This window comes from Gopherus flavomarginatus, chromosome 1 (genome assembly GCF_025201925.1).
Source record: "Gopherus flavomarginatus isolate rGopFla2 chromosome 1, rGopFla2.mat.asm, whole genome shotgun sequence".
In the NCBI taxonomy this organism is placed as follows: Eukaryota; Metazoa; Chordata; order Testudines; family Testudinidae; genus Gopherus; species Gopherus flavomarginatus.
The window spans coordinates 13,391,940-13,408,811 of record NC_066617.1 but is presented as its reverse complement, the minus strand read 5'-3'; the positions used below and the strand labels follow the sequence as shown (position 1 = coordinate 13,408,811).

The 16,872-nt window shown below is 47.3% G+C and overlaps 1 protein-coding gene across 1 annotated transcript in view; it reads right to left on the bottom strand.

Moving 5' to 3' along the window:
• Nucleotides 1-6,779, bottom strand: part of GATA3 (GATA binding protein 3) — a 34,349-nt gene extending 27,570 nt beyond the window's left edge. The window contains exon 1 of the mRNA XM_050936933.1: nucleotides 6,699-6,779. The gene's annotated coding sequence lies outside the window, so the exon portion shown is untranslated. The remainder of the gene's footprint in view (nucleotides 1-6,698) is intronic.
• Nucleotides 6,780-16,872: the final 10,093 nt, after the last annotated feature.

Genomic DNA, 16,872 nt, shown 5'->3' with positions numbered 1-16,872 from the left:
GTGTCCACACGATTCCCTTTTCCTGCTGATCTCTCTCTCTCCATCTCCGCTTCTCCCCGCCGCCCCCCTTCCACCTCGCTCTGTACTGGTATGGAGGGAGGGACATGGGCAGGATCCCCCCGTAACATTTGCTGGCCTCTCGGGTTCTCTTTCTTAGCCCGTTCTCTACATTAGTCAATTTCACCATCGGAGAGTGGATACTGCAAAAAGCGTGGTCTCTCTCCCCAGATACACAACTGTCTCCTATAGGTAAGAGAGATTCTACTTTTTTATTTACTGTCGTTATTTATTGCTTAAAGCGATCCCAGAAGGGGGAATCCTGCCGGACTCCATCAATTTCAAGGGAAATTCTCTTTGGGGGCCGAGGGGGAGGCGGGCAGAGGGTCATTTTAAAGGCAACCCCTTCTCCCTTCTCTGTCTGAACAATGTGTCAGTGCGTCTTATGATGAGACAAGGAAAATTTTATGAAGATCCCTTATACAGACCGAAAGCCCTCTAGGGAAACACGAGATTTCTAGAGCAGATTGCCTTGGAAGTTTAGCCCCCCCCCCCCCAAAAAAGTGAATGAAGATGAGAATGAAAACGGTTCGTTCCTTGTGGTTATAGGATGATCATCAAAGCGCAGGTGTTAAGATGCCATGACAGCTTAGGTGAGATAAAACTGTATTTAGAAAGAGTTATAGCCAAGCCCACATAAACTTGCAGGCGTTCAGCGAGACAGTAAGAAGGAATATCCATGCAGAAGTCGTAAAGTTACTAATCCCAGCAAAGGAAACTTGTGTTTCTGGGAGCCTTGGGCGATCATTAAAGTGGTTTACATAAGTGATTTGGAGAAGAAATGTTTCAATTTACTGCAAAAACATAAATATGTGCGTTAGGGCAAATATGGATCATATCCGGCACGAGGGTAGAACTGGAAATATGCACTTTATGGCATAGTTTTACACTGATTCGGGCATGGACCAGAATGGCCTAACAGATATATAGTTCTAGGACTGAACTCTGCTTTGTAAAGGGCCCTGGACTAATTCCACCCGCATCCCCCAACCCTTCTGTTACAAATCTGTCACTTTCACTTCAAAATGTCTCTGTCTTCTCTGTGCAACTCTTGAGACAGAGTGCGGAGGGGGTGAAAACAAAAGGTGATCGAAAAAACCCTGGGGATTTAGGGCTGGTGGGTTGAAAGCAAACACCTCTGAGGACACGTGTATTAGTGGTTATGCTGAGGAAAATAATCATTACGTGTTTCTTCATTAGTCCTAAATACTCCGAACACAGTGCGGGGATAGAGTCTAAGGACAGCAACAATAACAAAATAACAGCAATGATAATGACACAACGATCTAGTCATCGATAGTGGCTCCCTGAATATTAACATCATCCTTATCAGTACTGGGGAGCTAGGAGAGTTAGGGTTCCCCTTTGAAACCCTTAATCGCCCCCCCCCCCGCGTCCAGACAGCACTAGCTACAAACACGTTAGACTCAGCCTGGACTGTCCCTTCCCCATCCTTGTCCAGCTGAGTACGGTGCAGTTGACATAATTCCTCCTACCCCAGTGGGGGCCTTAATTGACAGCTCGGCTCTGACAGGGGCCCATTGTTGGAGCAATTAGCAAAAAAACAATAGGGCTTGCGTTGTGGGGGGGCGTTTAATTCGATTTGAAGGTGAGGGACGTGGAACTGAAATCATGCAGGGCCGGCTGTATATCTATTCCAGCTGAGAGAGCGAGAAAGGAGCCAGAAATCACAGGTGCTTGGGGCAGGCAGGAACTGGAGCGGGGGCAGGAGGGGGGAGAGGCAGTATTTTTTGGGGGGGCTCCCTGGCTGGAAAAGGTCCCTCACACACAAAACAGGCAAACCAAAAGGTCCCCCGCGCGATCACAACCCCTCCCCTCCCCTCAAGAAGGTTTCTCTAGTACCCCATGCTCCCCACCCAACCGAGGATGCCCGCCCCAAAGCCACCCGTGTCTCTGCAGGTTGCTGGGCCTCTGTAACCGGAATGGAGTTCGCGGAACAAAGCCAGACCAGTCCCTATAACCGTGTGAACAGCTTGGGAGAGTGAGATCCAGCCGTTAACAGCTGGGAAACCACTTCCCCGAAAAGTCTCTCTCACTCTCGAAGCCTCAGTGGCGTGGGTTAGGTCGGTGCCCATCATTATTACCAGCACCTGGTCCGAATTTCTACGTCTCCTTGGGACAGGGAAAGGAAGAAGCAGCCCCACCACCCGCCCCTTTAGACTACAATTGTCTGAAAGCGGATTAAATTACGTGCGCCGGGTTGGGATTTTTACAGGGAACGAGACGAGTACAGGTAAAGCTGTCTAAACAGCCTGAGGCTACAGATCGGAGGGTTATGCAAAGGACACGGCCCAGGGCAGAGCTCAGAAGACTTTTTCCCGTGTAAAACAACTTGGGCTCTGTCCAGGTGGGTGGGGGCGGGGAAGGGAGGAGTGGGGGAGCCCCATCTTCCAGCCTCCGCCGGGGGTGGGGAAGTAGAAAGCAGCCTAATGTCAGTTCTGCGTTGTTACCCCCTAGGATGAAGACAACTGAAGACACAACCTCTTAAAGCGAAACAAATCAACCCCCTAAAGCCCGGCGTGTGAGAACTAGAGAGCTGGGGATGAGGCTGGATTTGCTGAACTGTTCTGTTTAAACAAAGAACTAGAAAGGGGAAAGCTCCCCCCTCCCGTCCCGTCCCGCAATGAATCAGCCAGAAATTATCTGTTCTCCCCCACCCCCTTTATCTGTGAAAAGGAACCACAAGCAGGAAGCGTTGCTCGCTTAAGATTTTTTTTGTTTGTGTTTTATTTTATTTGTAAAGCAAGCCTGCCCTAAATGGACACGGAGCTGCTGCCTCTCGCCCTGGGCTCTGAAAGGAGCCACATGGTTTCTCGGATAATTTCATCTCTCTTTTGCAAACAGAGAGGAAACACACACACACACCAGACAGAAAGAGAGAAACGATCAACTACTGATTACACCGTTTCCCATGATCTTTCCCCTTCCCCTATCTGATCCTAACCCCACAGCCCACCCCACAAAGAAAAAATGAATTGTAGCTGGGTGAGTGGGTGAAGAGAGGGGGAAATCCCTCTTCTGCCGTAAGAAAACAAATTCCAAGAATGAAAATTGGGGGAGGGGTTGGGCCTTTTCCTGCGGGGGGGGAACCCCCCCTCCCGCTTTGAAGCTGAGAAGAAGGGCTACTGCCCCGGGACACAAAGTCTGAGAAAGGATCAAAACCGGCTCCGCGAGTCCCGGAGGCGCCCTCTTTGCCCCTTGCACATTCCCAAACTGCACCGCAGAGACAGAGAGAGAGGAGCCCGGGGAAAGAAGAGCTTCTCCTGTCAGGGTTAGTGGTACCCCTGGCTCCGCTCTAGGACGGGTGATGACACCCACATAGAGCAGGGCTTGCTGTCCAGGCAGGTCACTTTCAAGCTCCGACCTGGTAAGTTCCACTTCCCGTTTGTTCTTCAGCATCTCTCGCACACGCACGCACACACACATACTCTCTCTCTCTCTCTCTCTCTTATAGTATTATTGTATAATAAACCTCTCCCCCCCCCCCGGTCTTTCAAACGTAGCTGCTTCGAGATTTAACACGAATCAGTCCATCTTTTCGAAAGATGTCTGGAGAGAAAAAAGAAATCCGAAGGTACAGCAAGATAATTCACTGAAACTGAGGAAATGGCCGAGACAGTCTTGCAGCAAATAAAGCGACCTTCTCTCTTCGAATCATCACTTAGACGTAGAAAAAAACAAATCTATCCAACCCCTGCCTCCCCACTCCAGCTCATCCGATTGATCTTCATGGCGAGAGTTGAAAAGAAGTTAATTTACAAACGAGTCCTGCATTAAACCCACTGACCCTTGCTCGGGTGCTATCGGGGGCTCCATTCGCCTTGAAAGGGGAGTGAATGCTCATATCTAGTTAGGAATCCCTCGTTTCTTTTTAAGCAGCCAAATATTCCCTGTCCCCGCCACCCCAATGAAGTCTACGTGCGTAAGGGTGGATTTATCGCCTCTCCATCATTCATCATTTAGGACAATTTGGATCTGTAGATTTAAAGGTGAACTTAAACGACTCTTGAGGGCAGCTGGGAAGCCGGCGGGTTTTTAATTCCAAACGACACATTATTTACCCTGGGAGTCCCACGAAATGGCTACAAATGAAACTATAACCAGGTTTAAAAACTACAAAAATACTCTTGTCAGCCCCGCATCCGGCCAAGGGCCCACAACGAAGCAAAACACAATGAAAGTACACGGAGGTAAGATGCCAGGGCAGGAGGACACACGAATGAATTAGCAGCACAATTTCCTTGTGAGAGTGAAAACATTTCGCTTTTTCCTTTACTGAGCAGAGCGTCTGGAATAAAAATAGAAGCGACCTTCTTTGAAGGAACGGCTCATTCTCGCTACTGGAAGAGACTCAAGAGCTGTATGTATCCCCTAAGCTAAACTATGCATTCCCTAAAATAAATCCCTATGTCCCTCTATGCATATATATTCGGTGACATGGGTGTGTATTTTTGGTGTGACATACACAAAATTGCAGGCACCGCACGATGCACACACACACATCATACACTTCTCCAGATACACACACATCGATGCGTACGGACGCACACACACACAGGGAATGGGTGTTTTTTTTTTCGTTAAAACAGAAGCTGAAATCTGGTTTAATTTGCCTTTTGCTAAATGTAACCTAGCTGCGAATGGATCGTTTAATGTCCCTGATCTCGAGACATTTACACCAGCTGTTTTGTCCTGTGATGTTCCATCGCTGTCCCTGTTCGGTGGGACGCTGGATCTGAAAGGGATTGTCAGACTGAAGACACATTATCTGCCCTAGTTAAACGCTCTCACTTGGGGCTTTTCCTCTCCAAAATCTCCCGGACAGAAGCGGGCGTTTGCCAGATAAGTCCGTAGTTCTCGAGGCCGGTCATTGCTGCGAAGTGATCTCCGGCTGGTGTCTAAACAGCGATTCTCCTAAGGTCTCTTCGGGCCTTTTAGGGGATCTTGAGAACATTTGAGTTTCATTGGATCAATTCTGTCCCCTTACCTACGGGCCCCGCAACTTAACACAAAGACTGAAACACGAACACCCAGGCTGCAGAACGAACCCGCTAACACAACACAAAGCTGACACACCTTAACACAATCCCCCTGTTAAACTACACGCTAACACGGCCTGGGAATTGAAAGCCCCATGGGAACCGAAAGACACACAAGCTCACACACTACACAGATGACAACACACATTAACCACAAACTCATACAACACAGAGAGGGAAACACACATTAACAATGCCCAGGCTCGCACAACACACGGATGGAAACAAACTTAATATCCTAAGTAACGCAGTGAAACACAAGTAACACAAAGCCTAATTAACAACACACACACAAAGGCATAAATCTCGAAATACTCAAACTTCACATTCTCTCGGACACACACAAATGCAGGTCTACAACCTGAAATACACACACACCCCCCACACCAAATGACACGAGCCTTTCACAAAAGACCCGCTCTATCTAGCTTTACAACTGCCGTCCATAAATAATGAAGAAAACAAGTATATCCAAAGAGTATTAATTATCCGGTTACAGTAAAATCCATCGCCTAATGCTCCCGCTCCTATTTATGGACAAATGAAGGTAAGAGGAGCTGACATGTCTGAATGAGCTCCATTACAGCTAATGCTCATTTCTTAACACTCAAATACATTTCCAAGGCACCCAATTACTAGTTTAAATACCCTACGTGAGCTAGCGGATGGATAGTTTGGGGAGGGAGGGAGGTGGGATCCAGACACGCCTTAGGATGTAGTGAAATCATCATTCTCCATTATATAGGTACCAGTCCCTTCAAGAAACCTGTCTTCAAACACCCCACACGTCCAGCCAGACCCTCTACCGTTCTTTAGAAACCAGAGCAGGATCTAAATGGATCGTCGGTGCGCTCCGAATACAGCCACGGAGATTGTGGAGTGACAATATGTGTGTGGAGGTGGTAGAAAACAGCGCAGGATTTTATGTATACGCACATGCAGACGTGTGTGACAGAGATGGGCTATTTCTGTTCCTGGTACACGTATCCGTAGGTGTACTTTGATTGCTACCTAATACATGCAAGTGTGTGTGCGAGAGAGATTAGATATACTAAAAATAATCTATATTTAGGGAAGAGTGTGTACACACCTCTTCGCTCATTCATCAATTACAGTCTAGCAGTCTGTCACGTCATTACTCGCACATACCTGTCTAATATCATTACCCACGCATCTAGAATACACACCGCAGTAAACACGAGCGGATACACTTCTCTCATGCCCTCCGTCTACACATGCCGATGTGCGATGCCATCTGTGAAAGCAGCCCCTGTCCCCGGCTACTCGGCTGTATGCTCTAGCACCTACAGGCAAAGCAGTTGTTGTCAACCTCTTCCAATACTTTGCCCTCCCACCCCCAGCTTTGAGAGGTAACACGCTCTCGGGCAAGTTGTGTCTTCCCCCAAGGTCACTGAGAAAAATCCAACTCGCTCCAGGGACTGAAGGCAAATAAGAGCGGGGTCGTGTTACATTTCAGCTAGCGCCTGCTGCCCCTGTGAGCCGACATCCCTTCTAATTCTCTCCACGTGGAGAAGGGAACGAGTGAGGGGGGTGGGGGGAAGAATCTCAATATTCACTGACCTGGGCAGCTGCTTTTTATTTTTTCCTCATCTGCTGAAGATCTAAAGGCAGCAATGACAGGCAGACTCGACTGCTCCGGCTGCTGCTCCTGCTGCTGCTGGCATCTCTCGAGCTCCCAGCGAGAAGTAAAACGTGGGTGATCCACATCCTCTGAACACCCACCCAAATCTCTGACCTCCTCCTCTCCTCCTCCTGGCTGTCTAGAGATCAGAGCTCTTCCGGGTTGGAAAAGGGCAGAGAAAGAGTGAGAGAAATATGATGGGCAAGCCACTACACACCCAGCCTGCGAATCACATGGGATGGGGAAGAGGGAGGGTGGGGGGAAGAGGCAGGTATCGGGGCTGGAAATCGATTGGAACGGGATGTAACCTGTGCCAGGCACAATTGTCGTCGCCTATAGCGCCTGTAAAGGTTGTGGGTTTTGTTGTTGTTATTTTGTTTTTGTTTGGTTGTTTTTTTGTTAAGGGTACCGTCGTATAAATACCGCTGGGGTTTGTTCCATTTAGATCAAAAGCTTTCGAGGAAAAGTGACCACAGTCACCGCGTTGATTCTTGTTGTTGTTGTTGTTGTGTGTGTTTTTGGTTGTTTGTTTTTGTTGTTGTTTTTTTTTGTGAGGCACTTGTGAGCACGAGTCAAACACCTGGAGAGAAAATAAACACGCATCGATCTGGAAAGAAAACTCTCCTGTCATACAGAACTAGAGAGAAAACACAAATCCTCTAACACGCTCATACATGGAGATCTGCAGAGAAAACGCACACACACACAGAGCTCTGCAGAGACAACACAAAGACGCGAAGAGAAAACACACACTTTCACGCAAAGTCACAAACACACCATCCCGCAGAGAAAACTCTCACGCACACACTCCCAAACCGATGGTGGATTTTTAATTCCACAGGCACCTTCCCATGAAAACTGTTCAAAGGGGGAAACAGACTTGCAAAAGTTCTTTCTCCCGGGAGGTGAGATACCTCAGCCATTGTCAAAAGCCAACGGTGAACTTCCTAAAAGGCAACAGGGCCAGATTCAGCCCCCGTCCACAGCAGAGAAGGGTAGACAGATTTAAAATCTGGCTCTGCACCGAGGAAATTAGACTGTGTAAACATTAAAAGACGCACGAGTCACCTAGATTTTCCTTCCCCAGAACAATATAGTCAAATGCCGTCTCTGGTGATTTTTAAACATGGTGTGTGTGTGTGTGTGTGTTGTTAAATAGACCTCTGTTCTTGTGCCAGTTAGTTAGTACAAGACAAAAAAAATGACTCTTGATCTTAACTCAGCTCTGAAAGGGGAACGCGGGGAAAGCACCTTTTGCATTAATCATACCTAGGAAAACATGCAGCTTCTAAGCTGGTAGCTGCATTTCAAACGTAACCGTGGGCTCTCCGTGCCCAGAGAGCAGTAAGTAGCTAATGCAGAGGGGCAGCATTACTGTGAAATCCTCCTTCACTGCTGCAGTTGTTGGCCAGGTTAAAACCCAGCAATAACCCACTGCACTAGTCCACTTCCATGCCCTCCTAGTTCGGGTAGTTCTGGGAGCTACGAAACGTGCTAATATTAACCTTAAACCTTCGGACAGTCAGGAACCATCACGTGTCTATTTCAATCAGGCGCCTCCCGAAAGATCATGTTTAGAATCGTTTCTGTTTCGCCGAACTGGGGAGGGGAGGAGAATCGTTTACACCTTGGGAGTGGGTGCACAGCTTTGGCCACAGAAAGGCTCTGCCCGGGCGATCCAGCTGTAACGCTGGAGATCACGTAGTTTAAATGGAGACTGAAGTGAGGGTCCAAATCGAATTGAGAAAGGAGAGCACCGGGCCATTTTCCCGGGACACGCTTTATGTCACTAAAATCCAAACCTCACGGGGTGAGGGGGAGAGGAGGAATAAACAAAAGTAAAACCAAGCCGCCGATTTCTGCTCCCTGATGCAACTGATCTGGCCAGGCAGCGGCTCAGGGCGGAAGGGAAGGTTATTCTCCCGTCAGAGTATTTGTACAGAAGAGAGCGAACCCCTCGCGCGAGATGCTTCTTTTGTTGGTGGAAGGATCATAAGGAATCACTTGAGAATGTTGCCCCTAAAAAAAAAGCCCAGGGCAGCTAGATTGTATTTTTTTTCCATGATTCATATTTCAGTTTTAGTATCAGAGAACAGAGGGCTGGGGGTGGGGGCAAACCTCCACTGGAGTTTCGAGGTAATCGCTTGTTGCTACACTCCACCACATGATCCGGTGCCTACGAGGGCGATGTGGTCCCCTGTATAGTTTGGTCATTGATTTCAACGGGCTTTGGCTCCAGTCTTATGTCACCGGACAGAAAATGCACCTTTCCTGCTCTGCCGCTGGCTCCTCAGCCGAGCAAGGGTGCCCGGCCTGACCGCTAGCAGTGGGGCGTGAGAGAAGCGGGTTTGGTTTGGTTTTACCCCAGCTGAAGTAAATCAGGGAGTAAATTGATCATTTAACAAAAAAATCCACTCCTAGCTCTGGGCTATTTCTTTCTGCTGACGCTGGCAATTTGCTGTCTCTCTTTCTAAAGTGACTCTTTGTAAGGAGAAAAGTAACCTGATCGCTCCCCCAGTTCCATCCTTGGCGAGCACATTCAATTAAGGCGATAAATTAAAGATAATTAGAACGGCGGAGGGGACTCGCTTCTCAATGAAATACAAATAAAAACAGGCAAGCGATACCGCTGGCATTGTTAATTCGGATCCCGTAGAAACGGATGGAGAGCAGGTAGAGGGAACACAGGAATATATGGGCTCACTGTTCAACGTCGTGTTAAAACCTCAAGGCGCGCGAGTTTTAAAAAGGGCGTATTAAGCCGATAGGAAGAGCCTAGGCTAAATTCTTGAATAATAATAATAAAGAGCGAAGTGGGAATAAACTGAATGAATGGATCGTTTCCCCCATTGTTAACCGGTAGAATTATTTGCTGCGGTCTATTTGGGTTCTATTGTGGTTGGTCAAATGGTTGTAAGTTCAACAATTAAAGCTGGTGTCTACAGAAGCTCGTCCCAAACTAAGCTGTCTGCTTGGAAATAGGTGGGCACAAGGAATATGACGGTGCAGTATTGTGGGGCTATCCAGGACTGCAGATATTACGGGAAGGGGGTGGGATATTGAGCTTCATTGGATCTAGCTGGATCCGACTTCCCATGGGCAAGTGAGCAGCCTGCGAAATTGCCAAAGACAATCCAGAGACCTTCTCTTTTGTTTCAATATTCAGCCTGTATTAAGCCCTTTTCTGCAGCAGGGACTAGTAGCTAGACACACACACAAGTTCATTTCCAGAGAGGCGGACCGGCGATTCAAAGGTTAAACATCACTAATGAGGTTTTAAATGGCACGCAGGGTTTATCACAAATATCGCAGCCCTCGATGTCTGCAGTTTCCTTCTCAAAATACATGAGCGCAATATTCAGCTAGCGAAGGGTTTTTTTAAATAGGAATTGTATTTTCAAAATAAGCCAGCGTTCAGCGATTCGCAACTTGCAGCGTGTGTCAGAAAACCATACAAAAGCAGGCCTGGGATACAGGTGTAGATCCACCCGTTTTATATTTGTAGCCATAGGAATCAAGGACCTAAATAAACAAAATCTATCTAGGACCCAGCAAAACAAAGATTTGCAGTCGGTTCCTCAGTAAATACAATCTGCATGGCGTGGTTATTGATAGCCACTCCGCCCTAAGGAATGGGGTGATTAGCAAAGCGCAGGAATGTTTTATTCTCTATAATTCAAGTTCCTTCTGCTTCTCTTTTTTAAAATGGATCTTTCTCGCCCGCCCCCCAAAAATCAATAACACCTCCACTGAAAGAAATATTCTCATCTGATATTTTTTAAAAAACCATCATTAGGATCTTTATTTTCCAAACTGAACAGCTTCATCTGATGTTGCCAAGCCAGACGCTTCGGCTTTGATTCTGTGCTCTGCGTATTCCCTTTAAAACGATTCCCATCCGCTTTCGCTTTATACATTCATATGATCGACCTAATGATATCGTGTTAAAAGTGGAGAGGGGAAAGCTTCGGACTGAAAATTCCAAGTTCATTCCCGAATCAAGGGCTTCGGGAGTAAAGTCAGAGCTACAGCCCAACAAATAACCCCGATTGCAAATTCCTATCAATTATAGACGCCATGGAAAAAAATAGAAACTATATAAAGCACGTGGAAGTGGAGAATTTTAATTAAATCTTACAGCGACTATAACAACGTAGAAGTGATTTTTCATTCGGAGCTCGCCTCTTGCTTGTGTTTTATAGCGGCTTCTTGCCTCTGACTTTATTTTAAAATATTAGACGAGGTGCAGAATTATAAATGACTCTTTCCTTATCTGTGCTGCTCACATATCCAGGATCAGAGGAGCTGATTAAGAAAGAAGTCAGAGGCACCGTTGGATTCATAATGATTCGGAATAATGAATCCTTATCTCTGCTTTCCAGATTATCAGCCTTTCAGCTCTCAATGTTTTGTTACACGGGATAATTTATTGCATCTAATACATCACAATGAATCTGATGGCAGAAAGCGATGGGCAATGTTGTGAAAAGGGGGCTTTTTTTTTATCCTGGGGGCAGTGCAACTGCCTTTTTTAACAGTTTTTAATTGGGAAAATATAAGGTAGATCTGATAAAGAAAAAGAAGGAGAAGGGTGTATGCGGCGCTTTAATTAGTGTGTCAATTTCAGGCTGAAATTAACAAAATCGACCTCAAACTAGGGCTTGCTTATTTTCTCATAAGCAGCGAGATCCTAATTTTACATGATTTATTTTTTATGAAAAAAGGAGATAATTAATCATAGACATTGAATAAAGCACGGAGCCAAGTTAAGATAAAACGTAATTTGCATCTTTTTTTAAAGAGGGAGCCGCCAATAACATTCAATTCTGTCTCCGCCCCTTTTTCCAAACAAACACACATACAAGAAAAAAATCGATTAGACACTTCTGTTATCAATCGCCTTGCTCGTTTAAAAAAAAAAGGAAAGAAAAAAAAGCATTTATCATAAAGTGGAGAAACACTTCTGGTTTCATTGTGTGCAAATGAACGTTGAATTGTGTTTGTTTCTCATTGCAGAAATTAAGGGGGGGGGGGTTGTTCACCTGAAATTATTTCTCTGTTTGTGGGTGTGTGTTTCAGAAGAGGGCAGGATCTGATATTTTGCTGCAGCTGGATGTGTTCGTTTTGATCCTTTAAAGACATAGCCATTCAAATGTCTGCCTCTCACCCTCCATACTGATAGGATGGGATGCAGATCTGATTTCCTGCAGGCTGCCGCAACTTACCTTCTAGTGCCAGGGGCTGGGAATCACATTGCAATAAAAACTCTTCAGAAAAATGCATCTCGGTTTAATTTGGCTTTGTTCTAGCGAAGGAACCATCCCAACTACTCTCAATGGGGCACCTAGATAAGGTTGCTCTGCTAGACTTGACGTTAGATGATAATTTGATCTTAATTGCTTGGATCGGATCAGAGAAAATGGTGGCTAAAATCCACTCTCCTTCATAGTCCATTTAATATGAGGTGGATGTTTCTCTGTATCCACTTTTATTATCTTTTTATATACCCCGTGGGAGTTGTATATTAGCCTCAGCATTTAGAAAACACAACTACTTTGGTGCTCAGCCTTCTGCTGCGAGGTCTGAGTTGCTCCGGCCCATTCAGTGTCTAAACATGAATCAGGTGGAATATGGTCCTTTTTCCAGGGAAACGCTTCTCAAATGGGGTCGAATGATAACTCACTCCCCCTTCCCATCCCATCTCTTAAGGGAAACGGCCATGTGGCTTTGATGCCTTTAGATGGACAGGGGGCTCCCTACACCGGTTCATCCGCTAAACATCTGATCATAGTTTTCTACCTGGTGGTGTTTTCCTAGCTACCTTCAAACGGGAATCTCTGTTTCCCTCCTATTTCTGCACAGGGCATTTCGTGCAACGTTTGTCAAGGGATTTCAAGTATCAATCATTTCCCAGCACCCAACGTGCAGCTGATTGGATAGGAATATAGATCTATGTATCCACAAACCGGTTCTGCCCTAGATGAAACAGGGTTGGACCAGGTCCCATGGCCAGATGAACATTCCATTTGCCAGCATTATCTCCGCACTTAAACTCGCTTTCCTAGCCGCGGTGCCAAGAATAATTTGCATAATTTTTGCAGTTGTAATTAGCTGATGAACATCTTCCAGCCTTCTCCTTTGTTTTCTCTGCGTTTGGTCTTCCATTGATGCCAGTTTTGATCTTTAATATTGCAGTATCCCGATAGAGTATTTTATATCTGATCTGCAGCGCATGAAAGTCTCACAAAAGGGGAGGGGGGGACTGAAGACTAACTGGGGGCGTCGGGGAGGGGGGGGGGGACAGGCAGCTTTTAACTAATCGCAGTTTCAAACGGTTGCTTGAGAAGCCGGAATCTAGAGTTGCGGAGCAAAGGAGACAAACGTTGGGTCCGATCCGTTTCAAATAATATTGGGCTTGCTCAGGTTAAAAAAAAAAAAGATCCGCATTTGTGCATCAGATAATAAACGGCAGTTGGCGATGGCTAAAAATCTAGTCTCGCTCCTAAGGTTCCCTTCCCCTGCCAGGCCAGCCCTGGGAAAGCCTGGGAGGGGAGGCGTCGCCCAGTCCCACCAGCGGATTTGGGGAAGGGAGGGGAACAGACAACAGATCTAGTTCTCCCTTTATTTGGGTGACCCCCTCACACACTGGATCTGGCTGCTGGGGCTGAAAGTTTGGGAGCAGGTGATTTCACCTGGGGGGGCACACTCCTCGATCAAGCTGCCTCCTGAGGGCAGATCTCGACTGCGCCCCCAATCGCCCCAACAAGCGGGGGGGGGGGGCGCAGCGCACACACCCTCTCTAGGGTGAACAGACAGCAAGTGTAAAAAACTGGGACACACGTTGGGGGGGCAATAGGAGCCTATATAAGAAAAAGCCCCCAAAATCAGGACTGTCCCTATAAAATTAGGACATCTGGTCACCCCTACCCCCAAGCCCTGCGAACTGCCCTGACTAGGGCCAGGCAGAAGCCTGGGGAAGGCACCTGGAGAACTGCCTGCTCAGTGGGGCGGGGGCCAGGGGGTCCTAGGGCCGGGGAGGTGATTAGCTGGAAGGGTTATTAAACCGCGTAATGAATGAGGGCCTGTGGGCCGCTGGAAGGGGCCGGGGGAGCGGGGACTCGGTTTTCAGGCCGAGCCCGGGAACAAATAGCGACCATTTAACGTTTACACCCTGCCTGGCGACGAGCTGGCGCTCCACGGCCGCCTGATCCGGGCTAAGAGCTCCGGCGAGCCTTTGGAGAGACCGAGTTTCCAGCTATCAGGTTCTCCCGATCTCGCTCCCCCTTTCACAGGGCTTCGGTTTCAGGCTGGGCTTGTCCCGTGGCCGCTTTACCGCTGCGCGCTCCTAAATGAGTGTCAAGGAGGCAGGGATCGAATGGCAGCGGGGTCAATGCGATTTGGTTAACCAGGCGCTGGGCTGGTGGCTTGAAACTTGGGTGGGACCCAGCCAGGCAGGGAGGGGGAGCAAAGGGCTGAATGGAGAGGAACTAAACCCGGGAGAAAGGAAAGGAGGTAACAGAAAGAAGAGGAGACCCAGGAAAAGGGACAGACAAGGGGCAGCTTAGCCCATGCCTGGCTCAGGCAAAGCTCCCTGGGTCTCTGAACTGTTTGAAAGGGGGTGGGAGATGGGAAAGCTCCCCCCATGGCCCCTACACCCAGGGCTGGGACTGTGTGTGTGTGAGAGAGAGAGAGAGAGAGCGAGAGAGAGATGTAGGGGGGTGGCATTTGTGTGCGCATGTTAGGTAGGGAAGATGTCAATTGTGTAGAGTGTGTGCCCTGTGTTATATAGGTGTACACACATGTGGTGGGTGGGCGCTCTATAGGTGTGCATAGGTGTGGGGGTGTTATGGGGGGGTGTAGTGGTTTGTGTGATGTGGTACATAGATGTATATATATGTGGTGTGTGTGTTATATAGGGCGTGTGTCGTGGGTGTGTTATTAAGATGCCTGTGTGTTATACAGGTGTGCATATGTGTGGTGTGTGTGTTATATAGGGGCCTGTTATTCAGATGCTTGTGTGTAATATAGGTGTGCATATGTGTGGCATGTGTGTTATATAGGGCGTGAGTGCAGAGCTACAATTCATTTGCAAACTTAACCCCATTAATTTGGGCTTGAATAGGGACTGGGAGGGGCTGGCTCACTACAAAAGCAACTTTCCCTCTCTTGGTATTGACACCTCCTCATCAATTATTGGGAGTGGACCACATCCACCCTGATTGAATTGGCCTTGTCGGCACTGGTTCTGCACTTGTGAGGTAACTCCCGTCTCTTCATGTGTCAGTATATTTATGCCTGTATCTGTAACTTTCACTCCATGCATCTGAAGAAGTGGGGTTTTTTACTCATGAAAGCTTATGCCCAGATAAGTCTGTTAGTCTTTACGGTGCCACCGGTCTCCTTGTTGCTTTTGTGGATATGAACTAACATAGCTATCCCCTCATACTTGTGTATGTGTGGTGTGTTATATAGGGATGTGTGTGTGTGGTATATAGGTATGTGTATATGTGTAGTGTGTTATACAGGTTCATGTGTGTTATGTAGCTGTGCATATGTGTGGTGTGTGTGTTATATAGGGGGTGGGTGTGTACATGTAGTGTGTTTTATAGGGGTGTGTATAGTGTGTAGTGGTGTAGTATATAGGTGTGTGTATGTGTATACAGGTATATAGGGGTGTGTATATGTGAAGTATGTGCTATGCAGGTACATGTGTGTTATAAAAGTGTGGGGGTGTGTGTGCTACAAAGGTGTGCCACCATGATTTCAACAGTTCCACCCCACCATCACCCTCAGCCTGGACCAATCTACACGAGAGGTCTACTTTCTTGACACCACGGTGCAAATAAGTGATGGTCACATTAACACCACCCTATATCGAAAACCTACCGACTGCTATGCCTACCTTCATGCCTCCAGCTTCCATCCCGGGCACATCACACGATCCATTGTCTACAGCCAAGCACTGAGGTACAACCGCATCTGCTCTAACCCCTCAGACAGAGACCAACACCTACAAAATCTCCACCAAGCATTCTCAAAACTACAATACCCGCACGAGGAAATAAGGAAACAGATCAACAGAGCCAGACGTGTACCCAGAAGCCTCCTACTGCAAGACAAACCCAAGAAAGAAACCAACAGGACTCCACTGGCCATCACATAGAGGCCCCAGCTAAAACCCCTCCAACGCATCATCAAGGATCTACAACCCATCCTGGACAATGATCCCACACTTTCACAGGCCTTGGGTGGCAGGCCAGTCCTTGCCCACAGACAACCTGCCAACCTGAAACATATTCTCACCAGTAACTGCACACCGCACCATAATAACTCTAGCTCAGGAACCAATCCATGCAACAAACCTCGATGCCAACTCTGCCCACATATCTACACCAGCGACACCATCACAGGACCTAACCAGATCAGCCACACCATCACTGGTTCATTCACCTGCACATCCACCAATGTAATATACGCCATCATATGCCAGCAATGCCCCTCTGCTATGTACATCGGCCAAACTGGACAGTCTCTACGGAAAAGGATAAATGGACACAAATCAGACATTAGGAATGGCAATATACAAAAACCTGTAGGAGAGCACTTCAACCTCCCTGGACACACTATTGCAGACCTTAAGGTGGCCATCCTGCAGCAAAAAAACTTCAGGACCAGACTTCAAAGAGAAACTGCTGAGCTTCAGTTCATCTGCAAATTTGACACCATCAGCTCAGGATTGAACAAAGACTGTGAATGGCTTGCCAATTACAGAACCAGTTTCTCCTCTCTTGGTTTTCACACCTCAACTGCTAGAACAGGGCCTCATCCTCCCTGACTGAACTGACCTCGTTATCTCTAGCTTGCTTGCTAGCATATATATATACCTGCCCCTGGAAATTTCCATTACATGCATCTGAGGAAGTGGGCATTCACCCATGAAAGCTCATGCTCCAAAACGTCTGTTAGTCTATAAGGTGCCACAGGATTCTTTGCTGCTTTTACAGATCCAGACTAACACGGCTACCCCTCTGATACAAAGGCTGTGCACATCATATAGATGGGTGCACTATACAGGAGTGTGTATTACATAGCTGTGTGTATTATTGTGCAGGT